Genomic DNA, 26,956 nt, shown 5'->3' on the forward strand with positions numbered 1-26,956 from the left:
AAATGTAAGAAAGAAATTTAATTTTTTTACTAGGAATATTACAGGTTGGGTATTTAGAGAGTTAAAAAACATGTAGTCATTTAAATCTGTCCTTACCAAAGCAATGCCTCTTTTTTTTTTTCATGTACTTCATGGTCATTTGCTTTTTTTTTTTTTTTGAAGAAATGCTGTTCAAATCCTTTGTCTGTTTTATAACTGGATTGTCTTTTTATTTTCTTTGTACTAATCTTTAATTTTTTTTTTCTTTTATTATTCATATGTGCATACAAGGCTTGCTTCATTTCTCCCCCCTGCCCCAACCCCCTCCCTTACCACCCACTCCGCCCCCTTCTTCTCCCCCCCCCCAATACCCAGCAGAAACTATTTTGCCCTTATTTCTAATTTTGTTGTAAAGAGACTATAAGCAATAATAGGAAGGAGCAAGGGTTTTTGCTGGTTGAGATAAGGATAGCTATACAGGGAGTTGACTCACATTGATTTCCTGTGCGTGTGTGTTACCTTCTAGGTTAATACTTTTTGATCTCACCTTTTCTCTAGTTCCTGGTCCCCTTTTCCTATTGGCCTCAGTTGCTTTTAAGGTATCTGCGTTAGTTTCTCTGCATTAAGGGCAACAAATGCTAGCTAGTTTTTTAGGTGTCTTACCTATCCTCACCCCTCCCTTGTGTGCTCTCGCTTTTATCATGTGCTCATAGTCCAATCCCCTTGTTGAGTTTACCCTTGATCTAATGTCCACATATGAGGGAGAACATACGATTTTTGGTCTTTTGGGCCAGGCTAACCTCACTCAGAATGATGTTCTCCAATTCCATCCATTTACCAGTGAATGATAACATTTCGTTCTTCTTCATGGCTGCATAAAATTCCATTGTGTATAGATACGACATTTTCTTAATCCATTCGTCAGTGGTGGGGCATCTTGGCTGTTTCCATAATTTGGCTATTGTGAATAGTGCCGCAATAAACATGGGTGTGCAGGTGCCTCTGGAATAACCTGTGTCACAGTCTTTTGGGTATATCCCCAAGAGTGGTATTGCTGGATCAAATGGAAGATCAATGTTTAGCTTTTTAAGTAGCCTCCAAATTTTTTTCCAGAGTGGTTGTACTAGTCTACATTCCCACCAACAGTGTAAGAGGGTTCCTTTTTCCCCACATCCTTGCCAACACCTGTTGGTGGTGTTGCTGATGATGGCTATTCTAACAGGGGTGAGGTGGAATCTTAGCGTGGTTTTAATTTCCATTTCCTTTATTGCTAGAGATGGTGAGCATTTTTTCATGTGTTTTCTGGCCATTTGAATTTCTTCTTTTGAGAAAGTTCTGTTTAGTTCACTTGCCCATTTCTTTATTGGTTCATTAGTTTTGGGAGAATTTAGTTTTTTAAAGTTCCCTATATATTCTGGTTATCAGTCCTTTGTCTGATGTATAGTTGGCAAATATTTTCTCCCACTCTGTGGGTATTCTCTTCAGTTTAGAGACCATTTCTTTTGATGAACAGAAGCTTTTTAGTTTTATGAGGTCCCATTTATCTATGCTATCTCTTAGTTGCTGTGCTGCTGGGGTTTCGTTGAGAAAGTTCTTACCTATACCTACTGACTCCAGAGTATTTCCTACTCTTTCCTGTATCAACTTAAGAGTTTGGGGTCTGATATTAAGATCCTTGATCCATTTTGAGTTAATCTTGGTATAGGGTGATATACATGGATCTAGTTTCAGTTTTTTGCAGACTGCTAACTAGTTTTCCCATCAGTTTTTGTTGAAGAGGCTGCTATTTCTCCATCGTATATTTTTAGCTCCTTTGTCAAAGATAAGTTGCTTATAGTTGTGTGGCTTCATATCTGGGTCTTCTATTCTGTTCCACTGGTCTTCATGTCTGTTTTTATGCCAGTACCATGCTGTTTTTATTGTTATTGCTTTATAATATAGTTTGAAGTCAGGTATTGTGATACCTCCTGCATTGTTCTTTTGATTGACTATTGCCTTGGCTATTCGTGGCCTCTTGTGTTTCCATATAAATTTCACAGTAGATTTTTCAATCTCTTTGATGAATGTCATTGGAATTTTGATGGGAATTGCATTAAACATGTAGATTACTTTTGGGAGTATCAACATTGTTACTATGTTGATTCTACCAATCCATGAGCATGGGAGATCTCTCCACTTTCTATAGTCTTCCTCAATCTCTTTCTTCAGAAGTGTATAGTTTTCCTTGTAGAGGTCTTTCACATCTTTTGTTAGGTTTACACCTAGGTATTTGATTTTTTTTGAGGCTATTGTAAATAGAATTGTTTTCATACATTCTTTTTCTGTTTGCTCATTGTTAGTGTATACAAATGCTAATGATTTTTCTATGTTGATTTTATATCCTGCTGCCTTGCTATAGCTATTGATGATGTCTAGAGTTTTTTGGGTCTTTAAGGTATAGGATCATGTCGTCTGCAAACAGGGATATTTTTGACAGTTTGTTTCCCTATTTGTGTTCCTTTTATTCCTTCTTGTTGCCTAATTGCTCAGGCTAGGAATTCCAGTACTATGTTGAATAGGAGTGGAGATAGTGGGCATCCTTGTCTGGTTCCTGATTTTAGAGGGAATGGTTTCAGTTTTTCTCCATTAAGTATAATGCTGGCTGTAGGTTTGTCATATATAGCTTTTATAATGTTGAGGAACTTTGCTTCTATTCCTAGTTTTCTTAGAGCTTTTACCATGAAATGGTGTTGGATCTTATCAAAGGCTTTTTCTGCATCTATTGAGATGATCAAGTGGTTTTTGTCTTTGCTTCTGTTAATGTGGTTTATTACATTTATTGATTTTCATATGTTGAACCACCCCTGCATCCCCGAGATGAAGCCTACTTGGTCATGGTGAATAATCTTTTTGATGTGTTGTTGAATTCGGTTTGCCATTATTTTGTTGAGGATTTTTGCATCAATGTTCATTAAGGAGATTGGCCTATAGTTCTCCTTTTTGGAGGTGTCTTTGCCTGGTTTTGGGATAAGTGTAATACTGGCTTCATAAAATGTGTTTGGCAGTTTTCCTTCCCTTTTATTTCGTGGAACAGCTTAAGGAGGGTTGGTATCAGTTCTTCTTTAAAGGTCTGGTAGAATTCAGCAGAGAATCCATCAGGTCCTGGACTTTTCTTTTTGGGGAGACTCTTGATTGCTGCTTCAATTTCATTTTGTGTTATAGGTCTATTCAGGTGATTAATTTCCTCTTGGTTCAGTTTTGGATGATTATATGTATCTAGAAATCTGTCCATTTATTTTAGATTTTCAAATTTATTTGAATATAGGTTCTCAAAGTAGTCTCTGATGATTTCCTGGACTTCCATGGTGTTTGTTGTCATCTCCCCTTTTGCATTCCTAATTCTAGTAATTTGGGTTTTTTCTCTCCTCATTTTAGTCAGGTTTGCCAGGGGTCTATCGATCTTGTTTATTTTTTCAAAGAATCAACTTTTTGTTTCATTAATTCTTTGTATGGTTTTTTTAGTTTCTATTTCATTGATTTCAGCTCTTATTTTTATTATTTCTCCCCTTCTATTTGTTTTGGGATTTGCTTGTTCTTGTTTTTCTAGGAGTTTGAGATGTATCATTAGGTCATTGATTTGGGATCTTTCAGTCTTTTTAATATATGCACTCATGGCTATAAACTTTCCTCTCAGGACTGCCTTAGCTGTGTCCCATAGGTTCCGGTAGGTTGTGTTTTCATTTTCATTGACTTCCAGGAACTTTTTAACTTCCTCTTTTATTTCATCGATGATCCATTGTTCATTAAGTAATGAGTTATTTAGTTTCCGGCTGTTTGCATGTTTTTTGTCTTTACTTTTGTTGTTGAGTTCTACTTTTACTGCATTGTGATCAGATAGTATGCACGGTATTCTTTCTGTTTTCTTATATTTGCTGAGGCTTGCTTTTTGCCCTAGGATATGATCTATTTTGGAGAAGGTTCCATGGGCTGCTGAGAAGAATGTATATTATGTTGAGGTTGGATGAAATGTTCTGTAGACATCTACTAGGTCCATTTGATCTATTGCATATTTTAGATCTTGGATTTCTTTATTGATTTTTTGTTTGGATGACCTATCTATTGATGATAATGGAGTGTTAAAGTCTCCCACAACCACATGTTGGCGTTTATATATGCTTTTAGGTCTTTCAGTGTATGTTTGATGAAATTGGGTGCGTTGGCATTGGGTGCATACAGGTTGATGATTATTATTTCCTTTTGGTCTATTTCCCCTTTTATTAGTATGGAATGTCCTTCTTTATCTCGTTTGATCAATGTAAGTTTGAAGTCTACTTTGTCAGAGATAAGTATTGCTATTCCTGCCTGTTTTCGGTGGCCATTGCATGCCTCCTATTTTTGACTAAGAGAGACTTGGCTGTGGGAAATGGATGTTTTTGTGTTGAAAAATCAAATATAGTAGATTGAAAAAATGTCACCACAGAGTTTGTTTATATCTTCATTTCACTTAAATTGAATTGATGAAATGGGATCTGGCCTTTTAAATTTTGTTTCTATTCTGCTTTCCTTCTTGGTTCTGAGAAAGGATTCTAGTTCGGTTCTGAGAAAGGATTCTAGTTTGGTTCGAATTTGTTTTCCACTCAAGTATCATTTGCAAGATTATTGTAGAAATTAATAAAGAAAATTTTTCTACTCAGTAAGCATTGTAATTAGGCTAATATGACACAATACAGTGCTGTTTCATTAGCAGTATAAGATATCTTTTAGACGTGTTCCCTTAGCCTTAGTCTCCTTTTTTTTTTTTCTTTTTAAGTTCAGAAGTGGGGAAGGCATTTTGCATAAGTAATCGGAATAATTACAAGGGAGGGTCATTTGAGGACCTTACTCTATTTCATCTTTTTTAAATATAAGGGCAAACTTGGAAGCTTGATATACATTTCACTTCTGAGTAATAAAAAGAGCCTATGTAAGTAAGGTACATAAAATCAAAGTGACTAAAGTCGATTTTGTTTTTTTTTGAGATAGAGACTTGCCATGTAGCCCAAACTGTCTTCAAACTTGTGATCCTCCTGCCTCAGCCTTCTGACTACTCATATTACAGGCCTGTGGCTACTGAGCCTGGCCTAAAGTTGTTTTTGTTCAGTGAGCCTATTATATAAAATGGCATTTTGTGTGTGTGTGTGTGTGTGTGTGTGTGCGCTCATGTATTCACCTACGTGCGTTCATGCGTACACATGCATGTGAGGGCAGGGATTACACAGGAGACTATGGAGGGATATTATATGCCCTGATGGATAGCTTCTGATTATTGTTTCAGCCAATACATTATGAAACATTAGGTTCTTAGGAGATGTTACTCAGTATAAAGCAAACAGTTTGTAACTGTTGGGTTGCCTGTTACATCCTCCAATCTTTTATGGCTTAACACAATACTCATTTTCTTATTTCTTACGATAATGTGTATCAACTAGGTCAGATGTGTACATTTTTTTAATTTATTTATTTTTTGCTTATCATGCTTGAGGATTCCCATTTGACTGAAGTTTGCATGGTAGCCTGATTTAGATGTCTATAACAGTTTACTCTCTTAGCTGAAGGTTGAACTCAGATGGCATGACAGGACTACCTTGTAAGAAGGTGAAAGCTGTTAGGTCTTTCTAGGCTTTGACCTGAGACTAGCATTGTGTTTATTAGAGTAAATCCTAAAACAATCCAGATTTGGTGTAGAAGGAGATCACCTAAAAGTGCAAATACAGCAACTTGGTTCATTGAGGTCCATCTTTGGAGACTAACTAACATAGTATTTTTTTTTTTTTTTGAGTAACCCTTCTCCCTTTGAGAATTTAAAAATTATGCGCTTTCTCTTCTTAGAAATGTACATTTAATAAATAATTCTAAAAGTTCATGATATTCTTAGTCATGGATATCAGCCTAAAAACTACTCATCTAACTCATAAATTCAGTAACTCCTAAGTTAATGATTTAAATAATAACATTGTTCATTTAAAACAGCTGCATACAAATTCTGTTGTGTTGTTTTTCTAGTCCATTAAAATCACCATTAGGTTATTTCCTGTTTTTTTGTTTTGTTTTGTTTACTCCTATTTTTTGACAATGATATTCTTAAAATAAGAATTATATTTAGCTACATTTTATATAATTGTACTTATTTAATTATATTTTGGTTCTTTACCATAAATTCTTGGAAATACACTTTTTACTCAACAGGATTGTACATTTTAAAGGATTTTGCTAGATATTGGCTAATTTCTGTGTGTTTTCTAAGACTTTTACATTTTTAGGCGTATGTAATATGTTTTAATTGTTAGCTCGTCTTGACTTGATTATTGGACATTGTAAGATAAGATCCAATTTTTTTTTTTTTGTCGTTGGTATAGACACTGCTTTAGCTGTTTTTTTTTTTAATAACTAAGTACTGTCATGCACCACATAATGACATTCTGGTCAGTGATGGACCACATACACAATTTGTCCTTGTTTAGTGATATTGTAGATATATTAGTTGATATGACTATATTTGTTCACAGAATAACAAAATTGACTAGTGATGCATTTCTCAGTATGTATACCTATTGTTAGAGTGTATTTTCAGAATGCACTATTGGATACATATAAAACATCTAAATTATATGTATATACATCATGAAAAAAAAATCAAATACCTTGAAAATACCATCAACTTAGCATGAACATCTGTAATACTATTTTCCTTCTTTATTAAGATATTGACAAAATTGTATATATTTTAGGTGTACAATGTGACATATTGCTATCCATAAACATTGTGAAAATATTAGCACATCAGGATAATTAACTGATCCATCAACTCATATTGTACCTTTATTTTTTGTTGTAACAATAATATTAAGATCTATTCTCTTAGCAAATACCAAGTATATAGTATGCAACTATTAACCATTAACTATTGATCATCATGCTGTACATTAAACTTTCAGAACTTAATAATCTTCTAACTGCAGGTTTATACCATTTCATTGACTCACTCTTAACCCTGGTAAGCACCCTTCTATTCTGTTTTTGTAAGCTTGTCTTTTTTAGACACCACGTATATGATTATACAGTATTTGCTTATCTGCTTTTCTGTGTTTGGCTTATTTCACTTACTATAATGTTCTGCAGGTTCATCTGTGTTGTCATAGAAGGCAGGATTTCCTTGTTTTTAAAAGTCTAATAATATTCCTAGGAATATCTATAGGAATATATACATATATGGCACAATTTCTTTATTCTTTTATCTATCTATTGATACACAGATTGTTTCCATATATTGGCTAGAGTTAATAAAGTGCAGATATCTTTTCAGAAACTAATACTTCATTTGCTTTGTATTTATACCCAGAAGGAGGATAGTTCTATTTTTCTTTTTTGATGAGCCTCTATACCATGTTCCATAATGGCTTATATCAATTTACATGCTCACCAACAGTATAAAAGGTCTCCCCTTTCTCCACATCTTCACCAACACTTGTTGTCTTTTGACTTTTTGATTAATGTCATTCCTAAATGGTGTGAAGTGATGCCTCATTATGGTTTTTGATTTGCATTTCTCTGATAATTAGCAATGTTGATCACTTCTTCATATGCCTGTTGACCATCTTTTGGGGAAAATGTCCTACTCTGGTCCTTTGCTGATTTTTAAATCAGGTTGCAATTTTTTGCTATTGAGTTGTGTGAATTTCTTTTGTAAATTGGATATTAACCCTTTGTTAGATATATGGTTTGTAAATATTTTCTCTCATTCAGTGGTCTGGCTTTCATTTGTTTATTTTCCTCATTGTTGTGCATAAATGTTTTAATGTAGTGTTGTCTGACTTGCTTATTTTTGTTTTTATTGTCATATCCAAAAAAGTCATTTTTAAGACCCGTGTTTTCCGCTATATTTTCTTTTCTTTTTTGCTGGGACTGAGGTTTGAATTCAGGGCCTTACACTTGCTAGACAAGTACTCTGCCACTTGAACCACTCCACCAATCTTTTTTTTTGTTAGGTATTTTCTAGATAGGGGCTCGTAAACCATTTGCCCAGGCTGGTTTTGAACTGCAGTCCTCCTTATCTCTGCCTCCTAATGGCTAGGACTTCACATGTGAGCCACCAGTGCCTAGCTCCCTATATTTTCTCATAGGAGTTTTACATTTTAGGTCTTATGTTTAAATCTTTTTTTAGTTGATTTTTTATGTGTGCTGTAAGATTAGGATCCAACTTCATTTAATATGTACATACTCAGTTTTCCCAGCCTTATTTATTGAAGAGACTGTCTTTATCCCATTGTGTATTTTGGTACCCTGTTGAAGATTAGTTAATCGCTGGGCTTGGTGGAACATGTCTGAAGTCCCCATTACATGAGAGGCTGAAGCAGGAGGTTCCTTGAGTCTAAGAGTTCAAAACCAGCTTGGACAACATAGTGAGACTGCACCTCAAAAACAAGAAAAGATTAGTTAGCCCTCTTTCTCTTCTGTTCCAATGGTCTATATTTCTGTTTTTATTCAGTACTATATGGTTTTGATTACTGTAGTTTGTAATATTTGAAATTAGAAAGTAGTTTTGTCCTCTTGCTCAAGATTACCTAGTTAATTAGGGTCATTTTGGTTTCATATAAATTTTATTTATTTATTTATTTTTATTATTATTATTTTTTTATTCATATGTGCATACAATGTTTGGATCATTTCTCCCCCCTTCCCCTACCCCGTCCCTAACTCCCCCACACCTTCCCTCTCCACCGCCACCCCTTGCTACCCGGCAAAAACTATTTTGCCCTTACTCTAATTTTGTTGAAGACAGAATATAAGCAATAATAGGAAGGACGAAGGGTTTTTGCTAATTGAGATAAGGATAGCTATACAGGGAGTTGACTCACATTGATTTCCTGTGCATGTGTGTTACCTACTAGGTTAATTCTTCTTGAACTAACCTTTTCTCTAGTTCCTGGTCCCCTTCTCCTATTGGCCTCAGTTGCTTTGAAGTATCTGCTTTAGTTTCTCTGTGTTGAGGGCAACAAATGCTATCTAGTTTTTTAGGCATCTTACCTATCCCCATACCTCCCTTGTGTGCTCTGCTTTATCATGTGATCAAAGTCCAATCCCCTTGTTATGTTTGCCCTTGATCTAATGTCTGCATATGAGGGAGAACATACGATTTTTGGTCTTTCGGGCCAGGCTAACCTCACTCAGAATAATGTTCTCCAGTTCCATCCATTTACCAGTGAATGATAACATTTCATTCTTCTTCATGGCTGCATAAAATTCCATTGTGTATAGATACCACATTTTCTTAATCCATTCATCGGTGGTGGGGCATCTTGGCTGTTTCCATAACTTGGCTATTGTGAATAGTGCCGCAATAAACATGGGTGTGCAGGTGCCTCTGGAGTAACCTGTGTCACAGTGTTTTGGGTATATCCCCAAGAGTGGTATTGCTGGATCAAATGGGAGATCATTATAGTATTGGAATATTTTATTCTAATTGTCTATAATTACCTTTACAAGAGAGTTTGATGCCTTGATAAATTTTCATTTTTTTAATTAGTATCTTTTTGTTTCAGTTTGAAGAACACCCTTTAGCATTTTCTGCATGGTGGGTGTATTAGTGAGGAATTCCTTCAGCTTTTATTTTTCTGGGAAAATCTTTCTCATTCTTGTGCAAGCACTCTACCACTGAAGCCATGCCCTCAGCCCTTTCTCATTCTTTTCTGCACGATAGCTTTGGTATGTAAAATATTTTTGATTGGAGGTATATTTCTTCCTCTTACCATTTTGACTATATATGTAAACTTACTCTCTTGTGGACTGTAGTTTTTTGATGAGAAATCTGCTAAGTCCCTTCTTTTTGACTTTTGTTTTGTTTCTTTCAAAATTTTGTCTTTGTCTTTCCATTTTTACAGTTTCCATGACATTATAGTATGTCATGGAAAAACATTCTTTGGGTTTTCCCTGCTTAGAAACATTTGAATTTTATGTGTTTATCTGTCCATTTCTCTTCGCAGATTTGGGTAGTTTTTAGCCAGTATTTTTTCTTTTTCTTTTCCTTTTTCCTTCCCTCCCTCCCTTTTTTCCTTCCCTTCTTTTGGTTACTGGGGTTTGAAGTCAGGGACTTATGCTTGCTACGCAGGCTCTCTATCACTTCAGCCATACCCTCTAGCCTTTAGCCAGTATTTTCTAATAATCTTTATGTCCATCTTCTCCTGTTTTGATTCTTGTTATGATGAAGTTAGTTTTCTTTAGTAATTGTGTAGACTTTCTTCATTGCTTTCTTTTCATAGATTCTTTTGCTGTGTCAAGTTCGCTGCTGACATTTTGTATTGCAGTCTCAATTTCATTTATCCTATTCTTTGGCTTCAGAATCTTTCATATTTTTAATCTCTTTATTGGATTTCTCATTTTTTTCATTTATTATGTTTCTGAATTAATTTTTTGTCTGTCCTCTTGCAGCTTGCTGGGCTTCCTTAAAACAATTATTTTGGATTCTTTGTAAGGCAAAGAATTTTCACATTCTTTGGGCTGTTGTATTGCTATATTCACAGTTGAAGAGGCTGTTGTGTCCTTCAGTGGTTTTAGGAGAGGAACACCTTCACTAGTCAGTCCAGATAAGAATTCTGAGTTTCTCTTAGATCTTAGCACTATATCTCTTGTTCCCTTTTTTTTGGGAGGGTGGGAGTGATTCTCCCTCCCTCTCTCTTCTTCCCTCACCTCCCGCCCCTGACTCCAGAGTTGATCTAGCTAATTGCATAAAATACTTGCCAGTTGTGGAGACGTGCTTGGGAAGTTGGCGCAGAGGATAGTGCAATGCATAGAACATTTGAAATATCTATGGGGCTGTTTGGGGTTTCTGCAAGTGGACTTCCCGAATGGCTTCTGTGGAGGTTTCCTGAAAGAGTTTTAGAGTAATTGGTAGCATCCGTACTTTCTTCCAACTTCTTCTAATTACTCAACCTCTTCTAAGTACTTCATGTGTTGAATGGGACAGGAAAGAAATCAACTTCTTGGGCAGCATCCCACTCAGCTGGGGGACCTGGGTGCTTAGTCACTGTACCTTCACTTTTCACCATGGGTGAAATAGTGTGCAAGGGTATGTCTCTTGGCACTGAACTGTGCTACCTTAGGGGAGGAGCAATGAGTGTAAAGTAAAACTGTTTTCTTACTTCATCTTCTGTTTCTTACTTTGTATCTTTTCTTGGATTTTGTGGTTCAGCTGTATACTTGAACATCTTTGAGCTCCCAGACTTCTGGATTCTTGCAGAGATATTATTGTTTATAGTAACTGTCAAAGTTGATTTTACCTTTTTACTTTGGGATGACAATAGAAAGTTCCTATTCTACCATCTTGCTTATGTCACTCTGATGATTGATTCGTTTTATTGTACCTTCTCCTACCATGCCACAAATCCTTGCCACTTTTCCACAGATAATCACTATTCTGAAATTTATGTATCATTGCCTTGCTTTTTTACAAAACTTTAGTCACATGTATGCATCCTTAAATAATACATTGTTTAGATTTATGAATTTTTTATCGACATGTAGGAGTATGGCATAATATGGTCTGTAGTTCTCTGTCTTGCTTCTTTTACTATATATTTCCTTGGTGTTTCTCTGCATAATTGTTCTGTTTCTAGTAAATTTGTTTTATTCCATTGTGTGACTTGTTCTTGGACTTCTGTGCTTTCTTCTGCTCGTATTAGCTGTAAGTCTTCTAAAAAGAAAAACTTTTGCATATCATCCATTTGGCTACTTGGGCACAGTTCTTACAGGAAGGGAAGGAAATAGGTTCAAATCTTTTTAATTTTATATTAATTTTCAAACTAATGAGAATATACAATCTCCTAAGATACTCACTTAAATTGTGTTTTATGTATTTTATAATTACTGTTATTTGCTTATTTGTGAAATACGATTTTAGATTTTTTAATATTTGCACTCATTATTATTTCACCATATAGTTAGATACTCTATTATTAGGTATGTATATTTTTAGGATTTTTTTCCTCACAAGTTAATGCTTTTATTTTAAGATATTTTCTTTACCTGTAGATAATTTTCTTTGTTTTCATGTCTAATTTTATTAACATTAAGATAGTCATAACTTTCTTGAGCTCAGTGTTTATCTAGTATATTTTCAATCCATTTTACTTTTAGTATAGTCATTATGTTAAAGTATAATAGGGTGTGTTTTTTATGTTTCAAAGCAACATCTTTAATGTTTTGCAGTTTGGCTTCCATTTAAAAAAATTAATCCAAGTGGATGACCTGTACCTCTTAATATTCAATGTTAAGTATTGATGTTGTTGGGCTAAATCCGCCAATTTGCTTTTTGTTTTTTATTTGTTCATTTATTTTTTCCTGCTTTCTTTTGGTTTAAATACTTTTTAGTATTGCATTTTTGTCCTTTATTAATATTTTGCTGAATGTTATATATAGAAATATATAGAGAACATATATCCAAAAGTGGGATTGGTAGAGGAGACCAAGGGAGGAGGAAAATAAGGAAATATAGTGGATAATAATGAAATACATCACATCTGTGTAGGAACAAGACACAAAACACAGGATAGGGGAAAATGGTGAGGAAGTGCAGTGGTTGAGGGTAACATTGACTTAAGCACAATGTATGTATAGGTATAATACTAAGGCAAAAATCCCACTGACCAACAAACCTAAACAACAGAGGACAAGAATGAAAAAGAGGTCACTGTAAGGAGAGGGCACCAATGGGAAGAGAAGGGTAAAAGAAGGCAATATAGAAGGTGAATATGGGTGATAGACTTTCTATACAAAATGAATGTAGAATTTTTAAACCTGTTGAAATCACAATAAGAAAGGGACTATAGTAGAAAGGAGAAAAATTGAGGGGATGAAGCAGTTTGGGATACAATACATATATACATGGAAATGTCATCATAATGAAACTCTGTTTATGGATATCTTAAGCAAGCAAAAGGGTATAGTAGCGCAAATATAGTAGAAATATTATGTACTCATGTATGAAAATGGAAAAATGAGACCTGTTGAAACTTCTAAGAAAAGGGAAAGGGGACATAAAGGAAAATGATAGAGGGGTGTATTTAACTAAAACATTGTAAGCACTTTTGTAAATATCACAATGCACCCTCAGTACAACAATAATATAATAAAAATATTTTGCTGATATGTGTAAAATAAATCGTGCTTTCTGTAGTTGCTCTAGAGATTTTTATATGCCTCATTAATTTACCGTGGTCTATTTTAGAATAACATTATTTCAGGAACAATATAAGAACCCCTTGATAGTATAAATTCATTATTTTCGTCCTTTGAGCCTCTGGGCGTATGTTTTAATGTTTTTATTATGTTATAAACTCCACAAAATATCTCTTTTATTATTATTTTTGTGTTAAGTGGTCAGTAGTTTTTTTTAAAGGGGTCTTTCTCTTGCTCAATAATGTTTTAAAATGTTAAAAATTCCCCTTTCTTGTGTTCTTTCTTTCAAAAGAAAGGGCTCAGCTTTCTCTCTGGTACTCATTCTCTTTAGACTTAAAAATGATGCCTTTGCATTTTTGTAGTTCAAGTCTGTTGGTGATAAGTCTTCTAAACCTTATCTACCTGAAATGTGTCTATTTGCCCCTTTATTTTTGGAGGATATTTTCTGTACATAGAGAATCCCTTGGGTTTTGTTTTGTTTTGTTTAAATAATTTAGAAATAATTGCTCTCATTGTTTCTGGTGAGAAGTTTTTAGAATTGTCAACTTGTGTTTAATGTATTTTTTTTCCTGTCTATTTTTAATATTTTACCTTTGGTTTTCAACTTTTTGTCAATAATGTCTTTAGATGTGATAGTTTTTATCCTTCTTGGGCTTTGTTGAGTTTCATGGAGTATTGAGTTGGACTGTTTGTGAAGTTTGGAAAATTTCTCAACCATTTTATTTTACTTTTTTCGTAAAAATAATTTTTATATTGTTGTAGTGGGGATACATTGTGGCATTTATAAAAACTCTTACAATATGTCAAATATATCATGCTTGAATTCACCCCCTCCATCATTATCCCAACTCTCCCTGGAATAGTTTCAGCAGGTCTCATTTTTCCACTTATATACATGTGTACACAGTATTTGCACCATATTCATCTGCCTATATCCTTTCCGTCATCTTCCCCCTTCCCACCGGTACCAACCCCCTAGACAGGACCTGTTGTGCCCTCCTAGTTCTGATTCTGTAAAAGAAAAAAAATGACATTTTTGTTTGCTTAAGATAGTTGTACAGAGAGTTTCATCATGACATGTATAATACATACACATACACATACACATATATATATACGTATGTACATGTATTATAACCCAATTAGTTCATCGCCTCTATTTTTCTCCTTTGTACCTTAGTCCCCTTCTTAGGGTGATTTTAACAGTCAACCATTTTATCTTTAGCTATTATGCTTTGTTTTCTTCTGGGACTTCCATGATAGGCATTTGGTATTGTCCTATGGAAATAGGGTGCTGTGTTCCTATTTATTCTTTTCCTCTCCATTTCAATAATGTCTCATAACTTTATTAAATTCACAGATCCTTTTGTTTACTGTGTCTTGTTTGCTTATAAGCCTATTGAGTATATTTTCATTTTCAATGCTATATTGCTTTTTTCTTTTTCTGGCAGTAGTGGGTTTGAATTCAGAGCTTTGTGCTTGGTAGGTAGGTACTCTATCACTTGAGCCACTCTGCAGATCCTCAGTGCTATATTTTTAAATCTTAGTACTTCTATTTGACTTATTTTTGTAGATTTTCTTTCCTGAAAATTTTCATCTTTTCATGAATGATAGTAACTAGCTAATTTACATAAACTGCTTTCATTTAAAAAATTTTGTCTGATAATTCCAACATCTAGACTATTAGTAGTCTACCTCTGTTGACTGTTACTTCTTTTTTTCTTAGTCACATATTTTTTGCTTTTTCATATGTCTAATAATTATTGATTCTATGCTAAACTTATTTGAAAAACAGAAGATACCGAAGAAAATATTTGCTACTAAAGCAAGGCCCACTCCTTCCTCTTACATGCATCTAATATGACAAATTGAGTCAATATCATCTGCAGTTGAGTTGGGACTCACTGTTCTTGTAGCAGTGGATGCAGTTCACTCCTGGCCTCACATGTTTTGGTGGTACTGTGAAGACTTATCCTTTTAGCAGAACTTGCCAAACTCCAGGCAGCAGTCAGCTGCCTGCGAGAATTTCTCTTTTTCCTCTCTGTCTTTTATAGCCTGGCTTTCAGCTAATTGAGTTACTTGAGAGCTACTAAACTCACACTCACCTGTGAGGTTTTCCCTGTCTTCATGCTGTGCCCTTGCACTTTGTGGGTACTGTTGCAGTACATTTAGAGAAGACTTGGTGTCCCTCTGAAAGATTCTTCTAAGCCTTTCTTTTTCCATTGCTTGGTGCCTACTGCCTTGCAATAGGGGATCACTCTGTGCTTCCTGATTGGCTTGGGAGGCTCTCTCTCAGTTGTCCTATTTGTTCTCAACCTTCAGCTTGCTGTTGCTTTTCATTTGGGCAGGGGCCTGTATGCCTGAAGTTGTGGAATTTTTTTTACCTCTTCGTCCATGCTCCACATTTTTGGAGATCTTAGTGAAGACTTGAAGGAAAGAGATGGTGATTTGGATTCAGATTTGTTCAGTGAATGAGACTTCTCTTAATTCTAATTCATGTTAGCCTCCACATGGTCATTTAAAGTTAAGTTTCAACTGGTTTCTACTTGGGCTCATCTATGTTATGGCATTTTTCCTTTTCTCACTATACCTCAGGAACAAAAGGGCATATGACCTTCTTTTCTACCAGATAAGGCTTTTACCTTTTGGGAATTATGCTCATTGAGATGGATTTGCAACCTCATCTCTCTTAGTTTTTTGGTTTTTTTTGAAGGGGGTATTAGAGTTTGAACTCAGGGCCTTCCTTGGTAAGTGCTCTACCACTTGAGTCACACCTCCAACCCTTTTAACTTTAGTTTATTTTTCAGATAGGGCCTTGTGCTTTTGCCCAGGGCTGACCTTGAACAACTGTTCTGTTACCTGGCTGGGATTATAGGTTCATGTCACCATGCCCACCTTGCTTTTTAAGATAGGGTCTTGCTAATTTTTGCCTGACTGGCCTTGAACTGCAATCCTCCCATCTCTGCTTCTTGTCTAGCTAGAATTCTAGGCATGCATTACCATGCTTGGTCTTGCCCCCCACACTTGCTTTTTAACTATATTTTTGTAGCTTTTTCTGGTTTACTCTTGTTATTAGATTGGGAGTGAAAGGCTATCTTAACTAGAAGTGAAGTCCCAAATATCAGTTTTGGAGGCTTGTGCTAAATATTCAGGAGTTTGGAGCCATTATTCTTTTGGCTGACAAAATTGTTCCATCTTCCATCAATTAAGCCTCTTTCTGTTGATATCTGTGATCCTTAACATGTCTATCTTTGGTAAGTTTCCTTGTTTTTAGGCAGAACAAGACATTTCTGACTCCTCATGGAGATGTCTTTAGCCAGGCTCAGAATGAATCAGGTCTCCAAGGACCTTTCTTTTTCTTTAATAGGAATTGTCTGATTCTAACCTGATAATATGATTTCAGAACTTTCACCTTAGCTTCTAGGTGATGATAGTGTTACCATTACTTTTGTCATGCAAAGTTCATTGTCCCAATAGTATTTTTATGGAAAATCAAAATGAAAATGTGGCCATGTGGTTGTATATTTTTTAATAAAATTATAGCTGCATGGGTTCTTACTTAGGGGGTTGTGGACCCTATAGAATGTATATGTGTGTTTTCATGGAGCATTCTTTGAACTTCCTGAGAATATGGAAAATTTCAGGCAAAGATATGTCCTTTTTGCACTACCTGAGAAAGTTAGTAAGCACAGTCTTAGGTAATTTTGAACAAAATTGTTAATAAATTTTTCTAGATGTAAAATAAATGTTAAAAGTAATACAAGTACATGTATTTTATTCTTTTACTAGTATTACTTAATACTATTTAATACTTATTAATATTTTATAATAAGTATCAATTGAATGCCTTGAAGAATGCTAAATTTTATTTCCTTTTGGTACAAACCTCATTTCAGGTGGTCCACCTATATTTTGTCTTTTTCTTATTTTGTGTACTTGTATGTTTGTTTTGCTAGTTGGTGATAAGACAACTTTTGGATGATTTCTATATTGGTATTTCTTAAATTCTACTCTGAGCTACATAAATTAATATAATGACCATTTACCCCATTCTTCTTCGGAATATTTGTGTCTTTCCTTATCCTCAAACCATCCTAGATATGGTATTGAATAGAGAAAGGGATAAGCAACGACTGGTGAGCACATTTAAGATTTTTTTCTTTCCTACTTTGTGTGGCTTCTAAATACTGAATGCTATCTTTAAGCTTTGAGTACAGTTATAAAACTGATGAAATGATTTATATAATCTTTCCTTTATACAAAGGAATTTATTGAGAAATAACATCAGCTCAAATTTCCTTATTCAGGTTTAAGGAGACCCTGGCCATTTAGACCATTCCTGCAAATCACTTCTGAATTTTAAGTCATTAGGAACATTATTAATTAAATGTTTAATATACATAGCTGGCTTAGTAGTAATAGGTTCAATTTGTGGTACAAGTGGGTTTTATACCTACGCATATGATCAATATGTATAATGAAGTATTTATTTACATTACGTATTTGTAGATGTTTGTAACTAGATCTTGACTTTCTTCCCTAATGAAATGCACACTGTGGCTTTGAGGCAAAATAAAATCTCATTTTTTGCTTTTGTTTTTGTTTTCTTAAGATAGGGTCTTGCTATGTAGCCCAGCCTCACTCCAAACTCACAATCCTTCTGCCTCCACCTCCTGAATGCTGGGGCTATAGGCATGTACTACCACTCCGAACTTAAAAATTTCAATTTTAAACATTACTCCTTTGGAATATGCTCGTGACTTACTGTTTCTAGGATTTTATGGTAAAAATGGGTCTATCTACACTTTGTTATTATCGGAACCTGTTGAGCTGCTTTGGGATTTTCCTTTATTCATGTGATGAGGCAGTAATTGACTGCTGTAGAGTAAGCGTATTACTTGGTGTCATACAGTGTGGCTCTTAGATTTTAGTTCTTGCAGTTCACCTTTCTTAGTTGTCAGCTAGGGGTGATGATACCTTCCTCATGAGTTAATTGTAAAGCCTTAATGAGGTATTTGTGAAAGCCCCATGTGTGCAGTGGTTGAACAACTGATGGTAAGTCAGTGAGTCAATGACCTTTCTCTTTCTCCTTAAAATTAAGTTCTCTGTAGTTGAATTTAAACTATATATACTATTTCAGTAGATTTAAATTTTTTATTATTTATTTATTTTTTTAGTGACATTAGTTTTGTTTATCCTTTTTTGGTTTATTCATTCATTTATTTATTTATTCATGTGTGCATACATTGTTTAGGCCATTTCTTCCTCCTGCCTCCCACCCCCATCACTTCCAGAACCTGTTCTGCCCTCTTCTCCAACTTTGTTGAAGAGAAGACATAAGCGGTAATAAGAAAGACATAATGTTTTTGCTAGTTTGACATAAGGATATCTATACAGAGATATTCCTAACATTACTTCCATGCACATGTGTATTATTACAACCTGAAGTGGTTCATTTCTACCAGACCTCTTCACTACTCCCTGGTCACCTTTCCATAGTGGCCTCTGTCAGTTTAAGATGACTGTATTAGCTCCACTACAGTGGGCACATCAAACACTTTCAAGTTTTGGGTTTCCTACCTTTCCCTATTCCTCCTGTATGCATTCTCCCCTTAGTGTGTGACCCATGTCCAATAATATTACTGCATTTGTTTTAGGTCTAAAGTCCACATATGAGGGAGAACATACGATTTTTGGCCTTCTGAGCCTGGCTAACTTTGCTTAAGATGATGTTCAGTAGATTTGAAATTTTTAAAAAGAGGTTTCTGATGGGTAGCCTGCCCATCACAAGCCTCTTGAAGTTCTGCAGGTACTTCCAGGTATAAATATTTTGTCTTGTGAGGAATTTAAAGCCATTTAAGCTAAGTTATTTGATTTTTTTCAAATGAGGGCACCAAGGCACATAGGTCCTAAGTGACTCATTTCAGGTTTTGCACCTAAGTTGGTTCTCCTTGTCTGCAGTTCTTCTCTCAAATGACTTTACAATTAACTTGAAAAGAAGAGGTTATTATCCCTAGTTGACAAATAAGAAAAGTGAATTGGAAGAACTAAAAGTCTAAAATCCATCATCAGATAGTTGTAGATTAGAGAGAATTGAATATGCAGTTGAGAAACACTAAATGTGTGTTGCAAGCCATAAACTTTGGACTTGACTCGATTAGACATCTTCACCACTTACTCCATCTCTTTATAAAATGCCTTATGTTTTCCTCTTGTATGTAATAGGTTCCAGGTTTGATAACCATGGGGACACTGTGAAGACTGAAATCATGTGTGTTTTATCACTTTTAAGGCAGCCCTCTCTTTAATTTCACAAGACAAACTTGAAAACTGAAGTAACCCAACTCCAAAATTGGCAGTAAATCCTCCAACAGGGAAAAGGTGACGTACTGTGTAATAAATTCCTTTGTTGAAAAAGAGATGTTGCAATACTGGAAACTGAAGTACCGAATGTTTCCTTTTAAATTTGAAAAGACCTTTCCCCATTACTTATCTGTCCCTGTGGACCTCTAACAGGGGATGTGTTGAAAGATTTTTCAGATGCCCACTAACCACAGTGAGAATGAATAGCAGCATTTATAAGATGACATAAATACTTCAAAATCATCAGTAATCCTTGGAGATGTGTGGTGTGCCAATGGTACTTACTGAATGTGAGCTTTTGTTGCTGCTGATTCTGTGCTCATGTGTATAGGCTGCCTGGGAATGTGGCTTACATTTCTCCTGTACATGTAACTTTACTTTTTTTCCCCTCTGGGTGCTCTTTGTATCAGAATTAAGGTTAGAATGTTTTATATGAGAAACCAAATCTGCCAAGGGGAAGAAAGATCTGTGAGATTATGAGTTATATTTAAAAATCCTAATCTCATTTTAAGGTCCTATGGAGAAACTATATCTTAGTCCTTAACCATTTTGACACAACATTAAACTTTGGACACATAAGGACCTCTAATTTTCATTTTATAATGATGTGGATGGTACCACCACTGCTGCTGGTCTGGAGACAGGGCTTTAGGGTAGAGCACTTGCCTGGCAATTGTGAGGCCCTGAGTTCAATCCCTAGTACTGCAAAAAACAAAACAAACAAAAAACCCCACTACTGTTATTGTGACATGATAAAGATAAAAACTGTTGAAACTGATTAATGAAGATAAATGTTAGCGAAAAGTTGGAAATTTTCATGTTTCTTTATTGTTAACACAGAAGCTTTCCAGTTTGTTACTTTTATCTTTTGGAGCTAAAACATGATTTGCCAGTATGATTTTTCTGAGCATCTGTGTTCTATATTTAACTATCTTAATTTGAAGGCCCCATTTATTATTAGAGCTGAAGTAGAGAAACTGAATGTGATGAATGTCAGATGGAATAAACCGTTTAGCAGTTATCCTTGTTCACTCTTACTAGCTCATATTCTCCATGGTGAGACAAGTGAAATATAAGGGACCAAGTCCCATTACAAGAGAACCTACTTTGCCTTTTAATGTCTTAAGAGAAAGTTTTGTAAGTGGAGGGATGCTATACTGGAGTTGGGTAATAAGCCTATTGGAGAAAAATATTAGGTATTTATTATCAAAATTGGAGAAATAATAAAAGGAATAAACAACAAGCAAAACCCATGTGTAATCCACAATCCCTGAAAAACCACAGTTAAAAGTGTTTCCTGTCAGACCAAGATTTCCTTTAGTCTGACAGGACTGTTATTATTGGTTTTATGGAAAACAATAGAAAATGATTTGCATTAAGGTAGTCATTATTCTCATCACAGTGTTTATTCACTGCTTTCAACCTGACCAATCCCATACTAAGTGATTTATGCATATTGTTTCATTTTGTCCTCATGGCAACCCTATGAAGTAGTTGGTACACCACTGCACATTTCACAGTTGAGGTTTAAATATAGAGTCCCAAAGCCATCCAGTTGGACTTAAACATGAGTCTGACTACAGAATAAATTATATTAACCCCTACCCTGCAGGTGGGGATGTGTGTGTGTGTGTATGGTGGGGGGCAGAGAATAAGAATGAATGAATGAGTGCATTGAGTAAATAGAATGCATACCTATCCTCTTCTAAATGGAACTTAAAGGCTTCCCCAGGAACCTCACATTTCTCCTTTGGTGAAGATATGGAAGTGTTTGTAATGTAAACCCATATATTCACTACAGAAATGACATTTTGAAAATATCTAGATGAAGGGGAAAACTATACTCTAGCAAATCTTGTACTTTCCCTAGAGTTTTGTTGGCATTTTTGCTGGATTCCAAACAATTCCACAAACAAATGTTCCCAAGATGGCCTCCCTGAAGTAATGTCACATGGTTTAGGGAAGGAGTCATCTAGATGTATAAAAGGCAACATAAAGTATTGTAACCAAACTCCTCTTCTTTATTCAAATAAATTAAAAAGATATTCAGTTGTTGGAAGCAATGAAATAATACCATGGGGTTCCCACCCCCAAGAAAAAACACAAAATAAATGTTCTCACACCAAGTGACCTTTTCTACTTACTGCTGCTAATGGTGTCTGATAAGTATATTACATGAGTTCATCAGAAATTATATTTGACTCAACACAGAGTTGCATGTTTGAGTTGGAGGAAGTATCTAGAAGTCACCTTCTTTTAGTATAATGTCTCTTTTCTGAGAAATTTTCTTTTATCAACAAAGAGCTCTCTGTACAGGTTAACATTTCATTTGGCCCCAAATGTCCATTATGAATGTTTATACATACAATGGAATATTAGTATTCAGCCTTAAAAAGGAAGATTTGGATGCACACTACAACATGGAAAAGCTTTGAAAACATTGTACAAAATGAAATATGTCAATCATAAAATGATGAATTTTATAATACATCTTAAATTAGGTACCTAGCTAAAGTAGTCAAAGTCATAGAGTCAGAAGGTGGAGCCAGGTGCAGTGGCTCAAGCTTCTAATCCTAGTTACGTGAGACACAGAGTCTGGGAAGATTTCAGTTTGAGGCTAGCCCGGGCAAAAAGTTTGTGAGATACTCCTCCCCCCATCTCAACCAACATCTGGGTATGATGACACATATCTGTCATCCCTTGCTTACACGAGGAAGTATAAATAAGAGGATCAAGGTCCAGGCCTGTCCCGGCATAAAGTGAGACCCTATCTCAAAAGTAACTAAAGCAAAAAGGACATGGTGGGAGTGAAGGAGTTGTGGCTGAAGTGGTAGTAGATTGCCTGCCTCACATCTCCTAGGCCCTGAATTCAACCACAGTACTGCCAAAAAAAGAAAAGGGAAAAAAAAAGAAGGAAAAAATGAGAAATTATTGTTCAATGGATAGTTTTAAGTTTGAGAAGATGAGAAAGTTCTGGAGATGGATGAGGGTACTGGTTGCACAATAGTGTAAATGAATGTATTTGATGCCACTGAATTGTATATTTAGAAATGATTAAATGATAATTTGGCATCAGGCTTGATGAGAATGTATATGGTCTTAAAAGAGGATTTAATTCCAGTGGCTTAAATAGATAGGTTTTTAAACTAAGAAAAAAGAAATATGTATCAAGATACTTGGAGGAGATTGGGGCCAGTCAGGCTACCCAGCAATGCTGTCTGGTACCCAAATTTGTCTTCTTGGTCCTACTTTCCTCAGCAGAGAAGTCTTTAAGCTCATGTAAGTAGTCACTTGATCACAGGATGACTACTGTTTCTCACACTTAACTGTGCCAGTGCAGGAATAGAGAAGTGGATTTAGGCAGGTGTGGAAAAGACATTTAATTTAATGTTCCCCAGCACCATATATTCCCTTGTATTTCACAGCCCACCTGCATTTGCCTAAGAACATACAGTTATTTCTGCCAAAGGACTGGAGTGGAAATAATATGGTTATTGCCTGGCTAAAGCAGAAGAACACCTTGGGTGGCCTCTTCATTCTCTTGGAGAAGTGTATGACCCAGGTAGTGTGTGTACAGGTGTCTAAGCCTCCATCTTCCTATAAGTTTGTTCTTGACTGAGAATGTGAAGCAGATTTCTCCCCCAGGTGACTCAGGCATAACCTGTAACAGTAATGAGAACTATATTTTTGTTTAAAGTCGCTCAGAGTTTGGATTATTTGGTTTTGTTACCTAGTATAGCTTTGCTGACTAAAACTGCAAGGTACATTTTTGCCAGACAGTTTTGAAGTGAGGGTAACATGGAGGCTTTTAGGAATAAAGAAATGGATATAAACTGATGAAGCATGGAATTTTAGCTGGATAAGAGCAAAGATGGGGACCTAAGTAAGCTAGGGAATAGTTAAAAACCAGAATTAATAGATGGCACTTTTTGGTGAGATGGAAGTAGTAGAAGGTTGGATTGCATAAAGGGGTGAGCTGGAAAGACAGGAGCAGGAGGAGTGATTATGGTTGTGATTATAGAATAAAGTTTCTGTTGATGATGTAGTAGTTATAGAAGTAAATTTTATGAGTTAGTGGGGTAACTTAAGAAGAAGATATCAGAGAATCTAGAAGCCAAGATATAGGGAGAATCATCTAGAAAAATATTAAAACCAGCGGGAATTATGACAAGTAGTAGTATTGGGCAGAGTAGAAGTGAGCTGAGAAATGAGTTTCTCATAATGTGTTAGAAATTTCTATATTCACCCTCATTCTAGAATGGTGCTTTAACCGATTCTAGGTCGACAAGGTGTTTTTTGTTTTTGTTTCTGATTGCTTGTTGGTTTTTTGACTTAGTGTCTTTAAGATTTTAGTCTTCTGGTCTTGTTTGTTGCTTGAAGAAATTGACCTATCAGTTTAATTTTTAATTTTTTGAATTTCTTTTATGTGATTTTTTTTCTTTCTTTGTGGTTAGTTTTTATTATTACTGTTCTTATTGTCACTGGCCCAGAGCTTCACTATGATAAAGGTAAGGGTTTGTTTTTTTTTAATTATTCTTCTTGAAACTCTGTATGTATCTTCAGTTTACAATTTAACATATAACTTAAATTCTGTATAATTCTTATTCCCTACTTCAAATGTTAGTGCTTTCTTCTCCATTATTCTCTCTTCTCTTTCAAATCCCTATTAATATTATGAAAAACAGGTCACACTAAGGGGAGGTTCTAATGGGAGAGAAAGGGTAAAAGAAGTAAATTAAGAAGGTGAATATGGCTGGTGTACTTTCTATACAATAATGAATGTAGATTTTTAAAACCTGTTGAAATTGCCATAAGAAGAGGTCTAAGGTTGGAAAATAGAGAGGATAAAGCAATTTGGGTTATAATACATGGAAATGTCACAAGGAAACTTCCTGTATAGCTATCTTAAACAAACAAAAATGTCTTTTTTCAAAAATGGAGAATGGGGGGTTGGTACCAGTGAGAGGGGGGAGGATATAAGGAAAGAGTGTAGGAGGTGAATATGGTGGAAATATTATGTATTCATGTATGAAAATGGAAAAATGAGACTTTTTGAAACTATTTTAGGAATGGGGGAGGGGAGGATAAAGAAGAATGATGGATGAGGTGACTTTAACTATGGTATATTGTAAAAAATTTTGTAAATGTCACAATGTACCCCCAATACAACAATAACATAATACAAAAGGGGAAAATAAAATGCTTGTTGAGGCATTGGGCATCCTTATTTTACACTTCAGGGCTTATTTTCCTTCTATCATTGTAGGCTGCTTCTTAGTTTTTTTTTTTTTAAACATGGATATATCTTCTAGTTTTCTCTCTTAAGCTGCATCTAATACGATGTTTGACACATACATTGAGTTTCAAGCAATATTTTTTAAAGTTTGAAGTTCTTTGTGGTGTCTTGAAAAAAATCAATACACTTCTCCTTTACTTCCCTGCTCCAAGACTGTGCTGTTTTTAAAGTTATGCTTTCCCTTCCCTTCTTTTTTTTTTTTTTTTTTTTTTGTACTACAGATTGTTCAATTCCAGGGAAACTATGACCTATAGGCCAAATCTGGCCCATGACCTGTTTTCTGTAGCCCATGAGAAAAAAGTTCACATGTATCCTAGAAAGCATGAAATATTTACTATTTGGCCCTTTACCAAAAAGTTTGTTGACCTCTGTTTTATTATTTGCTCTTCTTTGTATGATTATATATATATTTTGCATCTGATCATTTTCCCTTAGAGCTTTTTTTGGGGGGTGAGTATATTGTTACGGGAGTGGGTTGTAATTTTCTTACGGGAAGTTTATTTTCATTGGGGGTTATGAAAGATTATGAATCCCCACAAGAGAGGCTGTGCAACATACGGGAGTCTCAGCAATACAAAGTACTTTGAGAGAGTGAACTGAATCTGGGCTAAGAGTTGCAATTTAATAAGAGGTAACCTGGCCATACAGAGACTGTCTCTTATAAGCTGTGGGAATGTCTAGGGTTAGTGCCTAGTTCAGGGTTCCCACCTGAATCTTTGAAGTTCTGTAGAATACACAGGGCAGAGCAGTGTGTCTGCACTGGCTACAATGACAGCTGTGTGAGTAATCAGTAGCCAAGTAGGATCTGACAATATGCAGCAGCAGCCCTGACAGCTGCTGTATACTGTGGGCCATACACAGAATAGAAGCTTCATAATAGACTTGGGAATGAGTGGATAGGAAAGTGGAGGTCAGCTCCACATTCTGCAGATGGTAAGTGCCAGGCAGGTGTCTGTAGCCAGTCTTTGTCCTAGAGTACTAACCAGACAAGAAGAATATAGAGACATACCTCTAGCAGTTATTTTGCAGATCCTCTGGGATTTTCTACATAAACAGTTACATCATCTGCAAATAGAGTTTTCTTTCTTCCTTTCTGATTTTTTTGCCTTTTATTTTTTTATCTTGCCTTGTTGAAATGGCTTGAATTTCCAGGATATTGTGAAAGAGAAGTGATGAAAACAGACATCATTGCCTTGTTCCTGATCTTAGAAATAATTCAGTCTTTCATCATTGTGTATGATGTTGATTGCAGGTTTTTGTAGATACTATTTCTGGAAATTATCAGTGAATTTAGAGGCTTGGTCATTTTCAAATATGATTGTTTTGGGTGTAAGCAAGACTATGTATGTCCAATTTTATCAAGAGACACATAATATCTGGTTGTATCTTTTTGTGATGTTTGTTGCTTGTATAAATTGTTATAGGTAATAAATACTTATTTTAATTCTATTAATTTCTTCTGATATTACTTGGGGTACTTCTATAAGAGAACTTTCCCCCCCATAAACTGTTTGGTCTTACCTTTTTATATAGTTCCTATAGAAAAGACAGAGAATTGCTTGAGTGTTTTTTTTCCTTTATCTGTTTGAATTACATATTTCTTTTGGTGGCACTAGGGATTGAACTCAGGGCCTTGTGCTTGCTAGTCAGGCACTCCACCACTTTAGTCAGGCCCCCAGCCCTTTTTGCTTTACTTATTTTTCAGCTAGGGTTTTACACTTTTTGCCCAAGCTAGCCTTGAACTGCAGTCCTTCTGATCCCTGCCTCCTGAAGAGCTGGGATTATAGATGTGTATACCACCATTCCTGACCCTTTATCAGTGTTAAGAAGGTGAATTGGTTTCATAGAATCTTTTAAAGGTGACTAAAGCTTTTAAAAACACAAGTAAGCTCATTGTATGTTTTAATCCATTCATTTACCATTCTTATTGATGGTAAATAAGTGTCCTTTTTTTCTAAGTTCTTTCAGAATTTAGTATTTATTGCTTCTCTAGGTTTATTCTGAGGTCTTTGTTCTATGTATAATCTATGTTTTTTAGTAAGATCTAAGATCATGAATATACTCTTCCTTGTATAAGTAAGGACAAGAAGAGGATATAATGACTTGTTTCTAATGTTTGTGAATAAAGAA

General features: G+C 35.3%; 1 protein-coding gene across 5 annotated transcripts in view; it reads left to right on the forward strand.

Moving 5' to 3' along the window:
• Positions 1 to 26,956, forward strand: part of Tasp1 (taspase 1) — a 257,045-nt gene that overhangs the window by 138,192 nt on the left and 91,897 nt on the right. The window lies entirely within an intron of this gene.

The sequence above is a fragment of the Castor canadensis genome, chromosome 5, assembly GCF_047511655.1.
Source record: "Castor canadensis chromosome 5, mCasCan1.hap1v2, whole genome shotgun sequence".
Lineage (NCBI taxonomy): Eukaryota > Metazoa > Chordata > Mammalia > Rodentia > Castoridae > Castor > Castor canadensis.